The following is a 23,810-nucleotide window of genomic DNA, read 5'->3' as shown; positions in this document are numbered from 1 at the left end:
TTAGTTTGATGAGGGTTATGTAATGGCTTCCAACTGCTTCTGGGTGGGGGGAGGGCACCATCCTGCTGAGGGGGGGCAGGGTGCATGGTGGGAGTAGTGGTCCATGCCTCCCACCCACAAACACCCTCACTGTGAAGATGGCTACCTACCTGTTAGTTTGATGAGGGTAATGTAATGGCTGACTCATGCTTCTGGGTGGGGTGGGGGGAGGGATCCATCTTGCTAGGCTGTGGGACAGGGGGCATGGTGGGAGTAGTGGTGCAGGCCTCCCACCCCCAGACACCCTCCCAGGGAAGATGACTACCTACCTGTAAGTTTGTTTGGTGTACTGTGCTGGCTTCCAACTGCTTCTGGGTGGGGGGGTGCTCCATCCTGCTCCGATGTGGGACAGAGGGAATGTTGGGAGTAGTAGTGCAGGCCTCCCACACCCAGACACCCTCACTGTGAAGATGACTACCTACCTGTAAGTTTGATGAGGGTACTGTAAAGGCTGACACATGCTTCTGGGTGGGGTGGGTGGAGGGCTCCATCTTGCTGATGCTGTGGGACAAGGGAGCCTGGTGGGAGTACTAGTGCTGTCTGCCTGTACACATGCCCCCATGGTAATGTTGGTAGCTACGTTTGGGGTGAATGGGAGTGGGTGAATATTGGATCTGTGAGGCATGTTTTTGTGAGTGTGTGGTGCAGATGGATGGAATTTGTCCTAGGTGGTGTAGCTTTGTAGTTGTGCAAGACAGTACTCCTTTGTTTGTACTTACCAGCCTCCACTCCCCTGGCTACTCCTGTGAGACTCTCTGGATGCAGTATGGCAAGCACCTTCTCCTCCCATGGTGTGAATGGTTTATGTGGAATGGGAGGGCCACCACCAGTCCTCTGAGCCAGCTCACGGTTCTTGCTCCTCCTCTCCTTGACCACCCTCTTCAGATCATGCTACCGCTTCATGATTTCCTTTTTGATCTTGGGGTGGTCCCTACTGCATTGACCCTTTGGACTATCCTTGTTCACATTTGTGTCCTTGTGGCTAATGGTGTCTGTTGGACCAGGCTACCTAAAAGCTGTGGTTCCACTCTGACTATCTCATCTACCATGACTGTCAGCTCACTCTGTGAATTTGGACATTTTCTGTGTGGCCATGGTGTGTGGTGTGCAAAGTGGTTGTGGGTGCAGGAGTGTGAGTGGTGGTTGTGGTTGGGATGTGTATGGTGTGCGTTGTGCAGGGGGGTTAGTTGTGCAGGTGTGGAAGTGGTGGTGGTGCTTTTTTTGGTGTGGCTAGTGATGTGTTGTTTGCCTCTTCTTTGAGCTGGGGTGTGTGTCCCTTCTCTCCTGGAGTATTGTAAAGGATTGTGGTCAGGGAAGGGGCTGGTTTTATACTCCACTATGTGGGTGTGTCCAATTGGGGTGTTGCTGTCAGGTGTGTTGTCCTGGGATTTGTATGTTTCTTTTTGCCATGTGGTTGTGTCATTGTGGTGTGTTTTGTGTATTTGGGGGCCATGGCTGGTTTTCTGTGTGCACTTTTTGGCCTTCTTGTGGGTTTTTTGCTTCATCCGCCGTATTTTTTACGGATCGTCCGCAGCGGTGGCTGTGCTTCAGTTCTTCCGCTTGCTCTCCCATTCATCCCATTGTGCGACCGCGGCGGTCGGAGACAGCGGTACGTACCGCGGGACGGTCGGGGATCTCCTAATTTCCCGTGCGGTGTCTCCGCTATACTTGCGGTGGGTTGGTGTTTTTCTGCCGCGACTCCAAACACCGCGGACAGATTTTGGCTGTCTCTGCCCGCTACGGGCGGTTTTTCTTGGCCCCGTTCCACTGCAGTCGGTGTTTTTTGGCGGTTGATCCTAATTTGGCCGCCGGCGGGCAGTTGTTTTCCACTTCCATGGCGGTCGGGGTGCTTTTCCGACCGCCATCCTAATAGACCCCCTAAGTTCACAAATCTCACAGTCTCTCTGCTTCATGCACAAGGACTTTTAACATGTGCTGCCTGCTTAGGGGTTACTGGAATTATGCAGCAATGGAGGACAAAAGTATGCTTCAGTGTTGACTAAATTATGCACCAAATAAAAGGCTGCAGCATAATGCAAAATATTTTCTGATACTTTATTATTTTGACCTTTTTGCCTATGCATACAGTCTCTGCAAAGGTTTTGCCTTATTAGTACCAGTGTAACATACAAATGCAGCAGTGAGAAAGGTGATCAGTCATCCTTTGCATATGGATGTCCACTTGACAGCAACATAAGTCATATTTTTAGTAACTTTTGATCCGTTTGAGCGACAAACCATATATTAGATAAAATTGTCAGATTATGCAGCAGATGATGTATTGTGTGGCAAATATGGCAGAGTCTTAATTATATAGAAAACATTTGCAAACTAGGATATTTTGCCATTCATGTTTGAACTGCTCTTGTGGAAAAAGGGAGAAGTGCTGATGACATTTACTACATGGCTCTGAGATAAATAGCCTTTGCCTCCACTTTTAAGCGTATTTGGGACATTCTGTGATTGGAAACATATCCCACTTTTTGAATGTACTCTAATGTTAATAACTCCCATTAAGCCCTACATAATCACGTGTATCTATTTGTTGAATTAAATAACATAAGAAGCTGTAACTGGTCAGTGAAATGGCAAACAAATGCAAACAATTGGGATGTTTTGTGCATTCTGGGCACACCTCTGACTCCGCACACTGATCCAATCCTTGGGTTATTCCTGCCCTCTGACTCTGCCCACAGTTCCCCTACTCCCCCCCTCACTTCGACTACTGAGTCGTGTGGACATTGACATGACTGCATGAACACCGTTAAACTGCAGCGCTGCACGCTTGAGTTGTCGGCTGTCCTGTTGCTCGCCAAACCTTGCTTCCACGTCGTTCAGCCAACCTATGCCCCTCGGCAGAGAGTGCTGGGCTGAGGGAGCTCAGCCACAGGGGCTGACTTTGCTCTTTCTTGAGTGGCCGTCCATCTCCCGGCCCCAAGCACATGCCAGGATAGTTTGGGATACTTTGGACGTCCAAGAAGTGGCAGGCCCTGCTGAGTAGTGGTGAGGGCTAGGTGGGCGAGCCGCATGCCTGAACTCTCTGCAGTTAGTCGCTTACCTGGGGCGGAGGAGAGCAGTTCGGCGTGGCTGCTGCTAGGGCTCCCGTGACAAGGGAAGGCAGCGGTGAGTGGAGAAAGTGGCTGCACTAGGCTGCGGTGCGGCTTGCTGCCCCGCTTCTTCCTGGTCGAGGTATCGCCCTTACAGTATCTCCAAAGCTACATTTTTACCCAACCAGTGCCTCAGCAGAGGGGACCTTTTGGCAGAAGGTACTGTTCTTAAAAGCACTGCGTAGGCAGGGAGGCAGAATTGCTAGGAATCAGTGGCACTAAAGGAGGAGAACGCCCTATTCTTGAACTCCGATTGACTTCAGTTGGCCCCTAGTTCCCTTGGCGGCCAGCAGGACAGGCCTGTCAAGAACAACACTATCTGTCTACACGACTTGACTGTAAGGCGCGTGCACGCACACGTCAAAAGCTACAACTCACACAGGGGGGCATGAGATGGGCACAATGAAATCGGGCAGAGTAAGGCATCAGGCTCCCTCAGCAGTCAACAAAAGGAAACAAAGCCACCAGGATGCTAGTGGCACATAGGAGAGGATCTTATTACACCAACGTTTCAAGAGACAGCTCTGGAGACAACATTAACGACTTCAACACTAAGGGGCCCATTAGGATGGCGGGCGGATCGCCCCCCCCCCGGGCCGGAGGTAGTCACGCTGGCCCGGCGGGGGCGATCCGCCCGCCATCCACACTTCAAAGACCCCCCCACAATATTAGGATGGCAGAGGGGTCCGCGGCAGACGGAAAGACCGTCCGCCGCTTTTCCACCGGTCGACTCGTCGACCGGGCGGAAAACATGCATAATATGGTGGCGGTGTCTGCATTGCCATCCATATTATGATTATAGCGGAAAGCAGCCCTTCCATGGGGGCGTTGCCGCCATGGAAAGGCACGCAGTCTTCGCTGTTGGGGGCCCGTAGCGGGCCCCCAGGGAATAGGGGGGGGGGTGGAGGGTGCACATGGGGGGTACCTACGGTACCCCCTGCATTGGCATGGACACAGTGGCAAGCACCATGCGGTGCCTATCACCTTGTGCATGTCAATGCACAACGTGCATTCCCAGCATTGTGGCGGGCAGTGCAGTGAGCTCCACCCGCCACAATGATGGGAATGGGGGATTCCACCGCCACGGTGGCATCCTAATTGCAGGTGCGGGACCGCCGCACCCCTGGCGGACAGTCCCGCATTCCGTTACCATCGTAATAGCCCCCTAAGTTATCAGCCAAAAATATATACCAAATCTATTTCTTAAAATACGCTGGCTCAGTGCTTTTTTCAAGTAAACCAGTGGTTGTGGACCTCTTTAATGAGGGTTCTGAAGGCCTCACAAGACTGACAGATAATGAAATGGCTATTTCACTGGCTTCTGCTGAAAACAATGAGTATCTAGGAAAGGCGCCATCTGCAAGGCGGATAAGGAGCACGCTAAAGGCGAAGCTGCGCCTGCTGCTAAAGTGGTGTCCAGTAAAGAAACCGATGGCATGGAGAGAATGCTTATTAGGGTGGTCAACAAAAGCCTAATCGAGGAACAGCTATTCGATGAAGCAGGAGGTATGCAAACATAATATAGAGTTTTTATTATCGACCTACACTAATATCGAGTTTTTAATATCATAGGGACAGAACATCGATGTCTAGAATATCGGTGACCAGAATATCGACCTTAAGGTAAGTAATATCGTTTTTTTTATATAACGAGGTAAGTAATATCGAAGTAAGTACTATCGAACTAAGTAATATAGTTCGCAAAAATATTGTTAATAATATCGATATTTATATTAGTGTTATATATTTTAGTATGTTTTTATATGTATGTGTTTAACATTTTTTGTAATGTTTTTTAATTATTTTCAAATATATGTATTAAATGTTTAGAAATTAGTAATTTTTTTTAGGTAAATGTTGCGTTTTAGTATCAGAGCAGGTTGTGGGTTTATAGGGGAATAGGGTGGGAAGTAATTTAATTATAATTAATTCATATTTTTTATTTATTATTGATCATTAATTTAGTGTTAATTATTAATTGGTAATTAATTGTTATTAATTGTTTAATTGATAATTAAATGTGTTATTTTTTATGTGTAGTGGGTTGTGGGTTTATAGGGGAATAGGGTGGGAAGTAATTATAATTAAGTACATTTTAATTTGTATTGGTATTGATTACATTAGTGTTAATTATTAACTGGTAATTAATTGATTAATTGATAATTAAATTAATTGTGTTATGTAGTGGGTTGTGGCTTTATAGGGGAATAGGGTGGGAAGTAATTTATTATAATTAAGTCATTATTAATTTTTCTTAATTGGTATTGATTAATTTATAGTTAGGTAATTTTTCATTGGTAATTATTTTTTATTAATTGATTAATTGTTAATTAAATTGTGTTATTTGTTATGTGTTGCAGGTTGTGCGTTTATAGGGGAATAGGGTGGGAAGTAATTTAATGGTATTTAAGTAAATATTGGTATTTAGTATTAATTTATTTGTTAATTATTAATGTTATTTATTTTACAAAAATTATTTAATTAATAAGTATGTTAATTTAACCCCTACGCTAGCCTACATTTTCCACACTGTTACACTCACTGGAATTGGAATAGTAATTTTAACCCTAACGCTATCCAACACTTTCCCTACTGTTGCACTCACTGGAGTGGAAATAGTAATTTTTACCCCTACGCTAGCCAACACTTTCCCTACTGTTGCCCTCACTGGAGTGGGAATAGTCATTTTAACCCCTACGCTATCCAACATTTTCCCTACTGTTGCGCTGTTTGGAATCGGAATAGTAATTTTATTCCCTCCGCTATCTAATATTTTTTTGTATTATTTTAGTTAATAGTATATAATTAATTAAAAAAATAATTGTAATTTTTTTATTTGATATATATATTTATTTAATTTTTATTTATATTGTTTTATGTGTATAGATGTATTTGTAATTTTAAGATATTTTTTAACAATTTATATTAAAATAATAATTAAAAATATTAAGTATATATATTATATATTGTATGTATGTTTAATTTATTTTTACATTATATATATATATATATATATTATAATTTTTAAACATTCTAATATATTTTTAACTGTTTTAATTATATGTATTATTTACTTTACATTATTTTTAGTTAAAAAAACGATATTTTTAACAACGATATTTTTGACATCGATATTTTTGTTCCGCTGTTTTTGTACTTACCATAATGTAGATAGGATGTCGATATTCTTGACTTCGATATTTTTGCGTCAATATTTCTGTAGGTCGATATTCTGACTCTCAATATTCTGTCAGTGATTCGAAGCAGGAGCCCAACTCAACCAGGGGCCTCTTACAGCAATCTGGGAGCCAACAATAGTCTCTGAAGCTGACGCCTCTGCTCTTTCACCCAGCACACTGACAAGTGGGCAAACTACAAAGTGGTCTGCAGGAAACATTCGACAATAGGCAACTGAACAAGGAGCCTACATTTAATGTGCCAAAGCTGTCTAATTCCACCCCCTCGCATTATGTGCCAGAGAAGCCTCCTCTGCTAGCATCAATGATAAATCACATTGCATGGCCACCCTCCAGGGTCCAAGCTTTGCTCCCCTCAGCCCCAATAACGATCTGTTCCAATGTAAGGCTGACACTCGGGCCCCATATTGCGACACTTCTACCACACCACGCCAGAATGGGAAGAGCTGGTTGCTTCATATACACTTAATCTCCCTTTGGAGAAAAACTGTTAAACCCATAATTGCGACCTCGAACAGGAGAAACAACACAAGATGGACACTATATGGGCATCTCTATTGAACACCATGCAGCGATGTCAACACCTTGCAGTACCAGTCATACAAAATGGATATCCAACTTTCGCTCTTCAACACTTTAGCTGTTTTTGGCACCAAAATCGTCAGGAAGCTCGCTGATTTAAACCATCTTATCAAGCGGTCTCAAATCAACACACAGCTATCGCAATTAAGCAGTTGTGGAGAAATGATCAATCCTGCCTTCTTTGCTGTGTGCCCCTCTGATGGATATAAAGCAATAAACGAAACCTTTAACGGCTGCCTCTCAAGGTGTCTCACCCTCAGGGAGAGTGACAACTACTCCCGCCTCTGACCCAATCTTGCAGGAAGTTCAAGCGGCAAGACCAATTATGGAATGTGGCCAATTTCATGGTGCGCATCTTCAATGCGGGAGGCAAGGAGACTGTGATTCTTGTACAGCAGGCATCCTCCTTGAGGACTCATTCACCGTTAGGGTTGCCATTCCAATTCCTGAACTAAGGAACTCGAACCACTGTACCCTAGGGCCTCTCAAAGAAGGAAAGGCAGAAAAAGGAAAGCTGAAATTACAGCTTATTTTTGAGCTGACTTACAACACACAACCAGAAGTTCAACTCAACGGCCCTTTTAGCATAACACATTGTGTGCCCAAAATACGTCCAGTCGTGCCTCTCTGGATATAAGCATTGAGGCAACCGAAGATAAAGCAGCATTCAGTGGAGAAGACCTATCACAGGAACCAGTGATCGGCTGCTCTTGTGAGCTCCCTACGCTGTTCTGGAAGCGGAGGAGCCATTCTCCCCTGTTTGTCGCTGTGGTTCGCGGCCGCATTTGCTGTCTGCTGCCGCTGATTTCTGCCTGACACCCGCTGTTTTGCCTGCCATTGCCCTCATCACTCCACGTGGTCGGTCGGTGGAGCACTGCCAAGCGAAGCACAGCCAGCACATCCAACAGCAACGTACACTGACCTGCGGGGGGAAGCTTGCGGAGGACCCGGCTGGAGTTCCGGCTGCCACAATACTGCCACGAAGAGCAGATTCCACCCCCAAAAAACCCAGCAAGCTCTTATGATCTCGCCTACTTCCATTCTTTGTTCCACAATCAGCAATGGGGTTTATACAGCGCCACCGGCAATCATGATACAAGGTTCTAAGAGAGAAAGCATTGAAAGCCCCCTCAAAGGGGATCAAAAACCATTCACTCACGAGGTTGTTCAGCCACAAGAGGCACAGGACTCACGGGAACCATATCATTCCATCCCGGAGACAGATCAGGTCATTCCATGCACTCCAATCACCCCCGACGGGGCAGGGGAATCCCGGGGCGAAGACAACATAGGAACAAAGCGATACAACCCAGAGAACACAAATTATTTCACTTCTGGCACTCTCGGAACAGCACTCAATCCATCCCTCAATTGCCCCGCAGGCAACATCAGGGTGCAAGAAATGGGAGGCACGGAGGTCTGCAACAAAGAAACAGCCAAGATCGTGCAGCTCAAGGCAGGCTGAGGCCACCGTCGTTCATCAACACCGTCCCAAAGAAGGGAATTTGTTAGATACAGAAAAGCTCTGGTCTTCCTTACTGGACACCATGCAGCTATCCATCAAGTCAATGCAGTACCACTCTGACAAGATGGACATCCAACTAACCATTCTTAATTCAGTGGCCACCCATGTCAGAAATTTCAACAGATTATCAGATATGACCAACTTGATTCAAAGGGCTCGGGAAGAAACACAACTAATGCAAACACATTGCACCTGCTTTACCATTGGTGATGAGGGAGCTTCTAGGAGACATCAAAAAATTAACGAACATAATAAGCATAACCGCTTAGGAGGCCCAAACACACAGCAAAACAGAAGGATCTACTTGTGGAACAGTGGCGACCCCAAACCAGAGATGGGGAAAAGCCTCTCCTAAGGATTCCCATAATGGCACGAGGTCTGTAACTCGTTCAAGTCCTAGACGAACAAGCACAACTAATACAACAGAAGATCACCAAACTGAGAAATCCAGGGCCGATGGACGTAGCAAAAACTGTAACACAAAAGAACCAAATAGAGACTTAGAACAAATTCATTACCTCCAGCAACTAGAAGGAGCACAATCAATGACACAAGGAACTAAAACAGCAGTCTACGAAAGAACGAAATTGCCTGTACTCGTAAGAGAGCGAAAACCGTACAGTGACGGTACGTGACAGCCAGGTCCTGGGGGTTACAGTGAACCGAGTGATGGTCACTTGGTTCACTGTAACCCCCAGGACCTGGCTGGATCCCGTGCATTGTCACGCCGCCTCCATTATCTACATCCTCGCATGGACGTGTATTAATTTTGGAACTACCTTTCTTTCATCTAGCGGTCGCTCACCGGCAGAAATTGTTTCCCGTGGCTTCGACCTGACCGTGCTATTGCTCTCCGGCTCAGACTTGTGAGCCTCCTCCGCAGTTGCCCCCGTCACTGTACGGTTTTCGCTCTCTTACGAGTACAGGCAATTTCGTTCACAATCAGGCATGTACACATCAAAGTCCTGATGATGATCCTGGTACTCTTCTAAAAAGGATCTAAAGTCGTCGACCCCTTTAAAATAGCTTGCACGTTATTCCCTTGTGTTAAAAAAGTGCACTAGCTGTTTTGAAAAAGCTTTTTACACTGGATAACCTAAAAAGCTCCAACTTTTGTCTTGCCTGAAATGCCTTGTTTGTTTTGTTAATGTCAATGTTAACTCTGGACACAGAACTGTGTCCCACGTGTATTGTATTATATGTATGCAATTTCAATTTGAATAATTAAATCGGTTGTCCGGCTGGACTTCCAGAATATAGAATCGATTCTGAACTATATTTATCCATACATTACTCTATCCATTTGAGGATCACTGTTGTTTGTATTGAACGATTACCCAAGGTCTTCAACTACCTTTTCGGGTTCCCTTGTTCCTTAAAAACATAGTAAATAGCAACAGCTCTTGATATTTTTACATAACAAGGAACATTGAAGAGCTATTCATACATCATCTGTCAAGAAAAAAACCCCTACCTTCCCAACACCCGCCCCCCCGACCGCACCACCACCAGAGTCCACCAGCACTCTATCCCTATACAATAAGTACTCAGCGCCACCCCTGACACTCAAATAGGCCCCAAGTCTCCATCTGGAGGGACTGGGTCAAGGAAAATGCCCCTATACTCAGCCCACCGCTTCCAGATCTTGAAGTGTTTCCGAGGACATCCACACGCCTTAAAGATCGGCAACTCCAGGCCCATATTGAAATCTAAACCTCGTTTCCAAACATTAAGAGAGGGAGCCGCCAGGGCCTTCCATGCCCGGGCGAGATCCCGCTTGGCTGTCGTTAGGCCCAGAAGCAGCAAGTGGCGTTTATAGATATTACCCCCAATATCGGCCATAATGTGGAGCAACACCAATTTGGAGTCTACTGGAAGATCCCAGCCCAACACCTCCGACAGGCACCCTAACACTCCGCCCCCCCCCCCCCCCCAAAACCGGCGCACTGCAGGGCAGTGCCAGACCGTGTGCACCAAAGACCCCACCTCTCGCCCACACCTAAGGCAGTCCGGGGAGGCTATAAGACCCGCCCGCCACAGCCACTGACGTGTGTAATATGTCCTGTGGAGATACCAAAATTGGACGAGGCGCAGTCGGATCGCTATACTAGCTTCGCGGGGGGAGGCCAGGGCCTCCCTCCAATCCGTCTCATCCAACGGCCCCACATCCGTCTCCCACCGCTCACGCAGACCCATAGACTGATAGATTTGAGAGACTTTCTTTTCTTGGAGATCCCCCCCATAAACCCCTTAGCCTCAAGGGGACTGAATTCAGGGATAGATTGCATACTCTCCAGTCTAGGGGCGAGGGCGTGGCGCAGCTGGAGGTATTTAAAGAACTGCGTCTGTGGCATTTGATACTCATGCTGTAAGTCCCCAAAGGATTTTATCACACCGCCCTTAACCACCGATCCCAACGTGGAGATACCAATCCTGTCCCAACCCCTAAATCCAGAGAGGGTTGCCAACTGAGGGGCAGCCCGTTCTGCCACAATGGGGTCTCTCGGGTAAGCCGACCCCACCAGCCAATATGACGTAAAGCCCGACGCCACACCCGAAACACCACCTGAGTGACCGGTGGCAGTGCCTCTCGCAATGCAGTTGCGTAAAGTAGGGTATGTACCGTATGGGGGTCCATGAGACGCCTCTCCACCGCATACACCGGGTCCCCCCTATCGCCATACCACCATTCGTTTAGGACCAATAATGGGAGGCGTAATAATAGTATAAGAGATCAGAGGTAGCCAATCCCCCATCATATACCGGCAGAAAGCAAACCCGCAGCGATACCCTGGCCAGGCCCCCTTCCCACAGAAAGTGACTCAGCACTGCATTAACCTTCCGAAACCAACTGGGAGGAATCTTATATGGGTGGTTTTGGAGCTGGTAAAGAAGTCGAGGCAGTGCCACCATCTTAAAGATGGCAGAGCGGCCACAGATAGTGAGAGGCATACGCGCCCAGAGCTTAACATCTCGACATACTCTCTCCCATACCGGCACCACGTTGCGCTCCCAGGCGATCGTCTGCACATCGGTCAGAAAGACCCCTAGATATTGCAGCCCCCCGGCCGCAAGACGTAATGACGCCGTCCACTCACCCTGTACGTCCCGACCGCCCAGTACCCAAAGGGTGGATTTCCTCGGGTTCATGTATAATCCCGACGTCTCCCCAAAGACCTGCATTATGCGGAGCAGCCGCGGTCCCGTTTTATCCAGATCCGAAAGGAAGAACAACACGTCGTCGGCATAGAGGGCAATGCGATCCGAGAGTCCATGTTCCCACTCAAACCCTGTGTATTGCACGTCCATACGAACCCAGGAGGCCAGCGGTTCCATGGCTAAGGCAAAGAGGTAAGGCGACAAGGGACAGCCCTGTCGTGTCCCCCGGTGCACCGGGGATCGTGCCGAGGTCGCCCCTGCCACCCGAACCGAGGCCGTAAGATCTGCATAAAGAAGCGTTAAATAGGATAGGAAGCGTGGCCCCAGGTTGAGACGTTGCAGCAAGGCAAAGAGATAGCGCCAACTAAGAGAGTCAAAAGCTCTATCTATGTCGGCCAAAAGGAGAGCTGCCCGAGCCTCTCGCCGCTGGACTGCAGCAATCGCCACATGTGCACGCCGGATATTGTGACGTGTTGCCCTATGTGGCATAAACCCGGCTTGGTCCGGGTGGACCAGGGTATGAATATATGGCAAGAGCCTGTTGGCCAGGGCCTTGGCAAGAATCTTCGCCTCCACATTTAGAAGGGAAATCGGCCGATAGGAGGCATGTTGTTCAGGGGGGCGGCCCGGCTTATGGAATACGACAATCTTTGCATGCCGCCAGTCGGCCGGCAAAAACCCCCGCTCACAGGCATCCTCCACCACCGCATGATAATGGGGCCCCAGTTGCATAAAGTATTTTCTGAAGAACTCACTCGGGAACCCGTTCGGGCCCGTGGCCTTCCCTAGGGACAAGCTCCCCAATGCCGTCCCCAACTCATCCACCGTCAGCGGTCGGTCCAAGTCTGCACGCGCCTCATCCGAAAGGGCTCTAGGGGGAAGATCATCGAGGAACCGATCTATAAGCCCCCTGGGTAGGGTCTCCCGCGATCCGCACAACTCCGCATAGTATGCTGCAAAGCTTGCCGCCAAGGTGCCAGGGTCTGTCAGCATGCACCCCTCTCCATCAGTGATCCCCGGGGGGGCCTGTGATTGATGCTGCCCCTGACACAGCCTATAAAGCATTGTCCCTGATTTGTCACCCCACTGATAAACCCGGCTCCTCGTAGCCAACCATGCCTGCCTCGCCTCATCCATCAAAAGCGAGGCGTATGTTTGCTGGGCATATTGCAACTGACGCCGTGCGGTACCACCTGACTCTCCTCGGCTTCGACTCTCAAGTTCCCTAATCTCGCCCTCCGGCCAGACCAACCCCGCATCACGCGCTTGGCGGGCCGCCGCACTATATGAGATGTCAACTCCACGCAGCATAGGTTTCCAAGCTTCCCATAAGATATCAACCCCCGACACTGAGCCCACATTCCGAGCCCAGTACAGATCCAGAGCCTCCGTCTTGCGGGCACAGTAGTCTTCCTGCTGAAGATGCCAACCCGAAAGGCGCCAGCGAAATTGCCCACTGACCCCCCCGAGCCGCAGACGAAGCGAGACCGGGGAATGATCCGATAAACCACGTGGGAGGATATCCGCCTACACCCCCCGTGCCACCGCGGCCCCTGAAAGGAAAATGTAATCTAGCCGAGAAAATGACCCATGAACGGCAGAGAGGTAGGTATACGCCTGTGTATTCCCATGAAGCCGCCGCCACGCATCCACCCAATTAAGACCGTCAGCCAACGCCTGAAGTTTGGTTGGGCGATCGTCCCCTCGCGCACCACTCCCCGAACAGCGATCCCGTGACACCACCATAACATCATTCCAGTCACCGCCAACGGCATCTCTGCCCATACAGTCATGATCTTTTCAGCCAGGGTCCATGATAATAGGGGTGGGGCATAGACACTCCCGAAAATCACTACTTCCGCCCCAATATTTCCTTGAACAAAGATATACCGCCCTTGCGTATCCGCCCATAAGCGCATGTGTGTATATCGGACCCGCTTGTGAAAGAGTATGGCTACACCACGGGAACCCCTGGTGAACCCAGAATGAAAGACCTGCAGGTACCCGTATCTCTGAAGACAGGGAGCCTTAGTACCCAGGAGATGTGTTTCTTGCAAAAACAATACATCCGCCGACGCCCGCTTGGCATACTGCAGGACTGCCCCCGTTTAATCTTGTCAAGCAGGCCTCTAACGTTCCAACTCAAGACTCGGAGTACCGCAGGTCTCCCATCGACCCTAGTAGCTGTATCTGCCATAATCAGTCAATGTAGTCCACTGAGTCCCATCCAGAAGCATCCCAATTCCAGTCATCTCTGGCATCTCCCACAGGTGTGTGCGGTCCAACAAACACCATAACCCCAACAACAACAATTCCAACCCCCCACCCCATACCTCAAAACCACTGAAGTACCTGTCGCGGTGGAGAGCATCGCCAGACCCCAACTTGGATCTCCGACCCCCCACCAATGGATCCCAAACACAACCCCACCAAAAAGTCGCAGGTGACTACCCCGCTCGCACGATGCTACAGCGGCACCTGCCTGTTACGTACTCTCCCAACCCAGGACCCCCCCCTCTCCACACACATCATCAATTACAACACAGAGTCTACAATGTGATAGTCCCCCGCCAATACGGCCACTGCAATCAAGGAGTGGAAGGTGGACGCCCAGCAGCTCCCCCAGCTCAAGGCCGCACTCCACCAGATTTGGAGCTGCGGCGCGACCTGGACCGCCGGACCCATCTCGTCTTCTGCCGGCAGCCAGTCTTAGACGCCTCATCATGCGAGGAAGTAGAGTCTCTGCCGGGGAGAGTGTGACAACGAAGTTGCACGGTTTCATCCATCCATTTAAACACCTCCTCGGGCGTGTCAAAGAACAAGGTCCGGGATTTGTATATCACCCGCAACCGAGCCGGGAACAGCAAGGCGTAGGAGAGCTGGAGTTCCCGCAGCCGGGGCTTAGCCGCCAGGAAGGATTGACGCTGCTGTTGGACCAACCTCGTATAGCCCGGGAAGATAAGAATGCGAGAATTTTCAAATTGGAGTGGTTCCTTTGCCCTGGCTTGCCGGAGGATGACGTCTCGGTCATGGTAATTAAGGACCCTGGCGATCACCGGTCACGGTCGGGCACCCACTGGCGGTTTTTGGACCAGCGATCTATGCGCCCGCTCCTCCACGAAGCAGCCGGAAAGAGTGTCCGGGGGGAGCCAGGACACCAGCCACTCCGTCAGGAAACGCTCCATGTTGGTACCTTCGCATCCTTCCGGAAATCCTACGAAGCGCAGGTTATTGCGACGAGCCCTCCCTTCGGCATCTTCGACTCGGCCCACTAAGTTCTTATGGGAAGATTCCAGGGCCGCCATCTGTTTTTTAAGCGTCGCCACGTCGTCCTCCACATCCGAGACCCTAGTCTCAGCCTCTGTGATGCGGGTCACGGCGTTCCGCAAGTCCTGTCGCAGCAGTGTTACGTCGGGGACCACCGCACCAATCTTCGCATCCAACATGTCCCTAGACTGGGTAATTTGGCCGCCAGCAGGGCCGTGTTGTCCGGAGCCGCCGAGCCCGCACCCCCGGTCGGGCCCGGGCCCGTAAACTTGTCGATAGGCCCCTGTTTGGCCGGCGCCCCACCAGCTCTATCCTTGGTCATGCTTCGATCGTCTCTCACCCCCCGCGCCTGGGCACACACCAAGGGGCCCCCGGCCACAGAGTCCAGACCAAGACCAGGAGTTTGCTGCCCCCACTCCAGGCGCACTGAGAAGCGTCAGCCAGGTCCCCGAATCACAGCCGAGAAAGGAGGTCCCCGGCGGGGCAAATGAAGGCCAAAACAAGCTGCAGTCCCCGGAGTGTGGCTTACCTCCCGCAGCGCACTGCCGGCCCCTTTGCCACCACGCACCACCAGCAAGACCCTCCTCGACCGCCGCGACCCGAAATGCCCGCCGAGCACCCGGGCTCTCACTCAAAGCACTTCTAGGAGAGCGGCAAGCGGAAGGGGGGGGAAAAAGAACCAGTCCAGTGCCTCCGTTGCGGTCCCTGTACTGCTACACCATCCGGGGCCCGACCCCACCAGCCTCGATGCTCAGAGCCGCCGCCATGTACCCCCTCCACCACCACGCGGCCCGAAATGGCGGCCGAGCCCCCGGCCCACCAACCGCTGCAGGCACAAGGAAAGAGGTGCGCCTCGTGGGGGGGGGGAAGGAACCGCCCGCCGTCAATGGCCACTCACCGCCACTCCCGCGGCACTGCTCTTCGCACCCCCGCCGGGGTATCCGCTGGGCAGCGCCACTCCCACTGTCGTCCGGAGCCAATCCCAGGGAGCCCCGACCTCCGGGCTCCCAGTGCACCTCCACGAGGATCCACCGAAGCCAGCGCTCGCCGCCCCAGTCCAGCGGATGACCGCAGCTCCCGGCTCTCTGCGTCCGCCGCTCCGTCCAACGGGACGACCTCCTCTGCAGCCCAAATCAAGGCCGCGGCTTCCGAGGCGCGGCAGGGCCAGGCCCCGCTCTCTCTCACCGGCGCTGTCCCACTGGACTCCGGGAGACGCCGGGGTGCACCGGATGCTGCCACCAATGGCCACACACCCCCTCCGCTACAGGGGAGAGCCCTGGGTCGGGCAAAAGGATCAATAGCAGGATAGTTATCGGCGGGCTCGACAGAGCCGAGCTAAGGCGCGTCCGCCATGCTAGCCTGCCAAGCCATGCCCCCGCATCTGCACTTTTAAATCAGATAATTCTTTCACATACCAATACGTGGGTCCAAGTAAAGCTAGGTACTGGCCACGCCCTGTCAAGAAAAAATACCAACAACGAAGGGGCTGAAACAGGGTGCATGCTGGCTTCGACGATCTTTAATTTGTACGTGGCAGAACTTTCGTCCGAATTAAACTTCTGTAAATCAAATGCCCCCAGGTTGGGAGGGATGCCACACTCCAATCTGCTGTATGCAGACGACGTCATGTTGATCAGCCGAACCTCTATTGGTCTCCAACACCTGCTAGACACAACCAGCAGTCACGCAGCTGCCACTGGTCTAACGATCAATGTAGACAAATCGAAGGTTAAGCGATTAAACCTGAAAAAGAAAACATCAAATTACTGCTAGCATTTATCAGGCACACCCCTAGAAGCTGTGGAAGAATACAAGTATTTGGGGGTGATAATCGACAATAAGGGCACATTCAAAACACTAAAAGAAACGATCAAGGGAAGAGGCAACTTAATAGTGGTAGCTTTAAAATCCATCAAACTCAAAACTGCAGGCCTCAGCTTCATCCCATTATTACAGGTCTTACAAGCAAAGCTGATTCCGGCCCTCACCTATGGGAGTGAGTGCCTGAGAGGAAGAGACACGGACATTCTGGATCGTACACTCAAGATCAGCAAGAATGATTTTCAGCCTACCCAATTATGTCTCGCCTGCACAAATTAGGCTGGAACACGGATTACAGTGTCAAAAAATAGCTCGCAATAGCACCTATGTGAAATGCTAGTACAGGATTAGGATGTCCGAGCCAGGAACATTAAACACCCACCTATGGAACAAAATAAACTTAAGAAAGGTATGCACAGCCATGGACTACCTGACAGCATCAATAAATAGTCTAGGCCTGAAGGACCTCTGGGAGGCCTCAGGAACACATAACCGCTTCAAGCAACTCGTAAATAAGACAGTGAAAAGGCTGTCACTAGCCGAGGACAAGGCAACACTCAAAAAAAGGGCCCACGGATGGTTTGTGCTGCAGAGCTACACCAGGCCTCTTCCTCAATCCTATCTGGGTGCTGGCTTCAACAGGACAATGAAGGAAAAATATTTACGATCCTGAATGGGTATCTTACCAATCCTGCCGCATCTTCTTCCTTCGGAGCGTCTAACGACAGCGACCAAGTGCCACCTATGTGGGAAAGCAGAAGAGAGTGTTCTACATCTATTATGCATTTGTGGAGAACTGAGTCTTGAACGTCAACTGCTTTTGAAACCCATCTTTAAAAACAAGTTGATAAGACCCTGCAGACAAGCAGTGAATGCATGTCTTGGAGGTAGAGACGTACAGCTGGTGTGTCGCTTTGTACAATTCATGGAGGTGGTTGGGGAAAAAATTCAGAAATCTGGGAATAAACAACAACATCTTCAAACCTGATTTTGTCATTTTCCGGAAAATGGCCCCCGTGCACAATATTGTTTTTTATCTACAAACACACGGAACCAGGCACTTTATGAGACTGCAAGATGCAAACCTGCCAAAAATCTTGTGAAAGTTCAACAAACGACAGGGCACATATATACCGCTAATCTTTTAAAACTCATTGGTATGGCTGTTTTTCAATTCAAGAGACTAAGAGGTCCATTAGGATGGTGGGCGGAAAAGTACCCCGACCGCCATGGAAGCGGAAAACAACTGCCTGCCGGCACCGTGGGAAAACCGGCGGCCAAATTAGGATTAACCACCCAAAAAATCCGACCACGGCGGAACGAGGCCAAGAAATACCGCCCGTAGCGGGCGGAGATGGCCAAAATCTGTCCGCGGCAGTCGGAATCGCGGCGGAAAAACACCAACCCGCCGCAAGTATAGCAGAGACACTGCACGGAAATTGGGATATCCCGCGGTACGTACCTCTGTCTCCGACCGCCGCGGTCGCACAATGGGAAGAGCCAGCGGAAGAGAGGAAGATCAGCCACCGCGGTGGACGAACCGTAAAAAATATTGTGGACGAAGCCAAAACCCCACAAGAAGGCCAAAAAGTGCACACAGAAAACTAGCCATGTCCCCCAAAATACACAAAACACACCTCAATGAGACAACCACAAGGCAAAACGAAAAATACAAATCCCAGACAACACACCTGTCGGCAACACCCCAATTGGACACACCCACATAGCTGAGTATAAAACCAGCCCCTTCCCTGACCACAATCCCTTGCAAAACTCCAGGAGAGAAGGGACACATACCACAGCTGACAGGAGAGGCAAAGGACACAACATCACTAGCCACACCACACACAGCCCCACCTCCTTACCAGCACAACTAACCGCCCTGCACAACACACAACACACACCATACACAGCACAACCACAACCACCACTCGCACTCCTGCACCCACAACCACTTTGCACACCACACACCATGGCCACACAGAAAACGCCCAAATTCACTGAGAGTGAGTTGAAGGTCATGGTAGATGAGATAGTCAGAGTGGAACCACAGCTTTTTGGTAGCCTGGTCCAACAGACACCATTAGCCACAAGGACACAAATGTGGGCAAGGATAGTCCAAAGGGTCACTGCAGTAGGGACCGCCCCAAGATCAAAAAAGGAGATCATGAAGTGCTGGCATGATCTGAAGAGGGTGGTCAAGGAGAGGAGGAGCAAGAACCGTGAGCTGGCTCAGAGGACCGACGGTGGCCCTCCCATTCCACCAAAACCATTCACACAATGGGAGGAGAAGGTGCTTGCCATACTGCATCCAGAGAGTCTCACAGGAGTAGCCGGGGGAGTGGAGGCTGGTAGGTAGAAACAAATGACTACCACCACTCTGCTATGTACTGTCTCGCACAACTACAAAGCTACACCACCTAGGACGCATACCATCCATCTGCACCACACACTCACAAAAACATGGCTCACAGATCCAACATTCACCCACTCCCGTTCACCCCAAACGTAGCTACCAACATTACCATGGGGGCATGTGTACAGACAGATAGCACTACAACTCCCACCAGGACCCCTGGCCCACAGCATCCGCAAGATGGATCCCTCCCCACACCCCACCCAGAAGCATGTGTCAGCCATTACACAACCCACATCAAATTCACAGGTAGGTAGCCATCTTCCCTGGGAGGGTGTTTGTGGCTGGGAGGCCTGCACTACTACTCCCAACATTCCCTCTGTCCCACACCTCAGCAGGATGGAGCTCTGTCCCACCCAGGAGCAGTTTGAAGCCATCGCAGTACACCAAACAAACTTACAGGTAGGTAGCCATCTTCCCTGGGAGGGTGTCTGAGGGTGGGGGGCTTGCACCACTACTCCCACCATACACTCTGTCCCACAGCCTAGCAAGATGGATCCCTCCCCCCCCCCCCACCCAGAAGCATGTGTCAGCCATTAAACAACCCACATCAAACTCACAAGTAGGTAGCCATCTTCCCTGGGAGGGTGTCTGGGGGTTGGGGGCCTGCACCACTACTCCCACCATACTCCCTGTCCCACAGCCTAGCAAGATGGATCCCTCCCCCCACCCAGAAGCATGTGTCCGCCATTACACAACCCACATCAAACTCACAGGTAGGTAGCCATCTTCCCTGGGAGGGTGTCTGGGGGGCCTGCACCACTACTCCCACCATACCCCCTGTCCCACAGCCTAGCAAGATGGATCCCTCCCCCCCCCACCCCACCCAGAAGCATGTGTCAGCCATTACACAACCCACATCAAACTCACAGGTAGGTAGCCATCTTCCCTGAGAGGGTGTTTGTGACTGGGAGGCCTGCACTACTACTCCCAACATTCCCTCTGTCCCACACCTGAGCAGGATGGAGCACTCCCCCACCCAGGAGCAGTTGGAAGCCATTGCAGTACACCAAACAAACTTACAAGTAGGTAGACATATGATTCTGGACCGTGACCCCACTGAGCAGGATGTAAGCCACCACCACGCACACACACGTGTGACATAACAAACCCAAATGTGGGCACATTACAGGTAAGTAGCCAGTACGTGCACCCACCCATTCGTCACAAATTGAATGGTGCCATATGACAATACCAGCCCTCATTGCACAAAGAGGCATACCTACCCCATTGCCAAGCACAGTGTGCACACAGGTAACCTAAGGAAACTGTCACAGCTACCAAAGTGTGACACACCAATGCACAAGTAGAAGAAAGTCAGGACATAATCATGCACAGCACCTATTTTCATGTGCATTGCCATGGGGCAAGTGCAACAAGGACCATTCGAAAAATATGAAAGCTATAAATCAAGATATGCACATGACAGAATAAAGGTATGCAGGAGATGACAATGGCCAGATGTGACATCTGCCAGGTCAGACAAATAAACAATGAGTTCTCAATTACACACATGTTGTGCCAGGCCCTAGATGGCAACATGTCCCTGTAATCCTTAATTGTGCACAGCTCACATGGTATGCCTTGACACCTCACACCATGGACAAGTAATGCCTGTACCACTGCATCATGTCAGGAAGCACAGTAGTGCACATAGTAAACAATGTGATGATCTGTCAATTGTGCAGGGTACAAAAAGTGAATGACACACAGCTAACACAAAGCTTGCCGGGTGCACTACAATTACCATTTCCCATCTGACCCACAGGTGACCAAGAACTCACTGCAGAGGACAACACCAGCAGCCTGCAGAGCCAGTCTCCCCCCGCGGTACATGGACTCTCGGATGTTGACTCCCAGGATTCCATGGACGATGATCTCGAAGTTGGCCCATCTGGTGTGCCAGGGATCAACAGGTCCCAGGACCCCATTTTCCCCCCCAGCACATCTGCGCCAACAACAACTTCACAGCAGACCCCTGCTGTCACGGCCTGTGCGGCCACCACCACCAGTGCTGCCTACAACACCCTCCCTGTCCCAGAGGATGACAGCACACACCACCGACGGAGGAGGGCAGGGAGAGGATGCGGGTGCCCACAGTGGTGAGGCAACAGGTCTGTGGCAGCAAGGCAGGTGGGAGGGGCAGGGTCACCCACGTACACCAGGAGGCTGGGACTCAATCCCTGGAACACATCACCAGAGTCCTGGGCGCATACGAACAGGCCCAGGGACGAACAGGCCAGTCGGACGAACTGTTGCACGAGCTCATCCTGCTGATGAGGTCCATCGACACCCGCATGGGACAAATCGTGGACCTCTTGGGCCAGCAAGTGGCGGTACTGAGGGACAGACATGCGCCACAGACAACACCTCCACCTCCCTCTGGTGGGCCGCACGATGACAGTTCACCATCCTCCCCTGTGCTCACAGAGAGGGGTGAGTCCTCAGACCCCACTGGCCCTGCAGCAGGGCCCCCCTTCCCAAACGACGAAGGGGCTGTCCCAAGAAGACCTGGGAGTATCTGGAGGCCAAGCGCCAGTCATGCAGCCAGCCATGATGGCAACCCTCTCCACCACTGCATTGACTTTTTGGACTGTCCTTCCCCACACTGCCTTGTGAATGGCATCTGACTGTTGGACTGGGTCACCACATCAATGTGATTACTCGATTATCTCATCTACCACAACTGTCAACTCACTGCTCCACCCCACCCCTCAATGGAAAAGTAAACCCCCCCCCGGCATCTCACCATTGCAAATAAAATATCCTTACACACATGTTGTCGTGTCTGCTCCGTCTTTATTGCAGGATGTACAGTCTTCAACATGATCACAATGTACCAGGAGCATGGGCTGTATGTAGGCAAGGAGAAGTCGAAGGCACCTAGGGAAACACAACAGAACTACTTTCACTGGTCTGGGTGTGGCATCACAGACATCGCACAACCCCTACCATTAGGATAACCCAACATGCACATGTCACAATGGCCAACAAGTGCCAACATACACGTCCTGTAGATGTTCCCAAATGACCTGTCCCAGAAACATTGCCAAACACCGCTGAGTCTACAACTGGCTGATGCTACAATTCTCACATGCCCGTTCACGACAACAGCAATATCAGCAGACAATGGGTATGTTGCACATTGACACCCACCTTCAAGTGAAGTAGTGGGTGATGAGCTGTTCACGTAGGTCAACACCTTCCTCCTCTCCACTGTCCTCATCACTGGACACGGCTTGGTTTGCAGGCTGGGGCCTTGGGTCCTCACCATCATCCAGGAGCAGGGGAATCTCCTTGCGAATGGCTAGGTTGTGGAGCATGCAGCATGCCACTACAATCTGACACACCTTCCCGGGCGAGTATGCCAGTGCACCTCCAGTCTTGTCCAGGCAGCGGAAATGTGACTTGAGCAAACCAAACGTACGCTCCACCACACGACGTGTCCTCCCATGGGCCTCATGGTAGCGGACTTCAGTCTGGGTCCTGGGATTCTGCAGTGGGCTCAGCAACCAGGGACGGTTGGGATATGCAGTCACCTAGGTATGACAAACACAAATAGACATTGCAATGTCGCATAGGCTGAGGGCAGCACGTCACACACCCAGCACGCCACACGACTAGGCATACTCACCCACAATCAATGCACACTCTGGAAGCAGATTAGCCATCAGCTGGGGCACAATGCTGTTCCGCAGGATGTAGGAGTCATGGGCCGAGCCTGGGAATTCGGCACACACGTGGGAGATGGTCATATCTGCCAGGCACACCACCTGCACATTGATGGAGTGGTAATGCTTGCGATTGAGGTAAATGTGCTCACTTGCCTGTGGTGGCACAAGACGGACATGGGTGCAATCAATGGCACCAACAACATTGGGGATGTGTCCAAGGGGATAAAAGTCTCCCTTCACAGCTGGCAATTCAGCACCCCTGGGGAAATTGATGTATCTGTCCTTGCATAGCATCATGGCGGACACTACATCACGCAGCACCATGCTGAACATCGGTTGTGACATCCCACCAGCTCTGGCAACTGTCTCTTGGAATGATCCAGTGGCAAAAAAATGCAGGGCCGCCATCACCTTATAAGTAGGGGTGAAAGCTGTTGGATATGTCCTGCGAGGCTGCAGGTGGGGCTCCAACAGATCACCAAGGGTTTTCAGGGTGGCTCTGTCCAGGCGGCATTTTCGTATAATCGCAACATCCTCCATGTCCTCCAGCACCGTCAAGTGATGAATCAAATTTGGCCTCCTCCTATTGGAGATGATAGTGAACACATGTCAATGCAAAACATTATGAGATCTGCACACCACATCACGTTCTGGATGACACAACGACAACAATGACTGACATCAATCTTGACTAACAGACCAGCTCACATGTAGGGACACCTTCATGTACACAAAGGCCACACCAGTCAACGTACACAAGATAAGTACCTCAAACAACACCTTGGTCAATGTGAATGCACATAGGGATACGGCCACATTTCAAATGGGCACGCCTGGGAGTATAGCATCCAGCATATGTGTAACTAATCAAACCCACTGTCCCATACCTAGCTGCTGTACCTGTCAGACCTCAATGCGTCATTACAACCTGGCACACATCCACCACACAATGACCACAGTCGGCGCTGGAATGACGAATGTGTGCATGAGCAGACATGAGAGGCAATGCAACATAGTTCATCA

The sequence above is a fragment of the Triturus cristatus genome, chromosome 11, assembly GCF_964204655.1.
Source record: "Triturus cristatus chromosome 11, aTriCri1.1, whole genome shotgun sequence".
Lineage (NCBI taxonomy): Eukaryota > Metazoa > Chordata > Amphibia > Caudata > Salamandridae > Triturus > Triturus cristatus.
Note: the sequence above shows the minus strand (reverse complement) of the source record.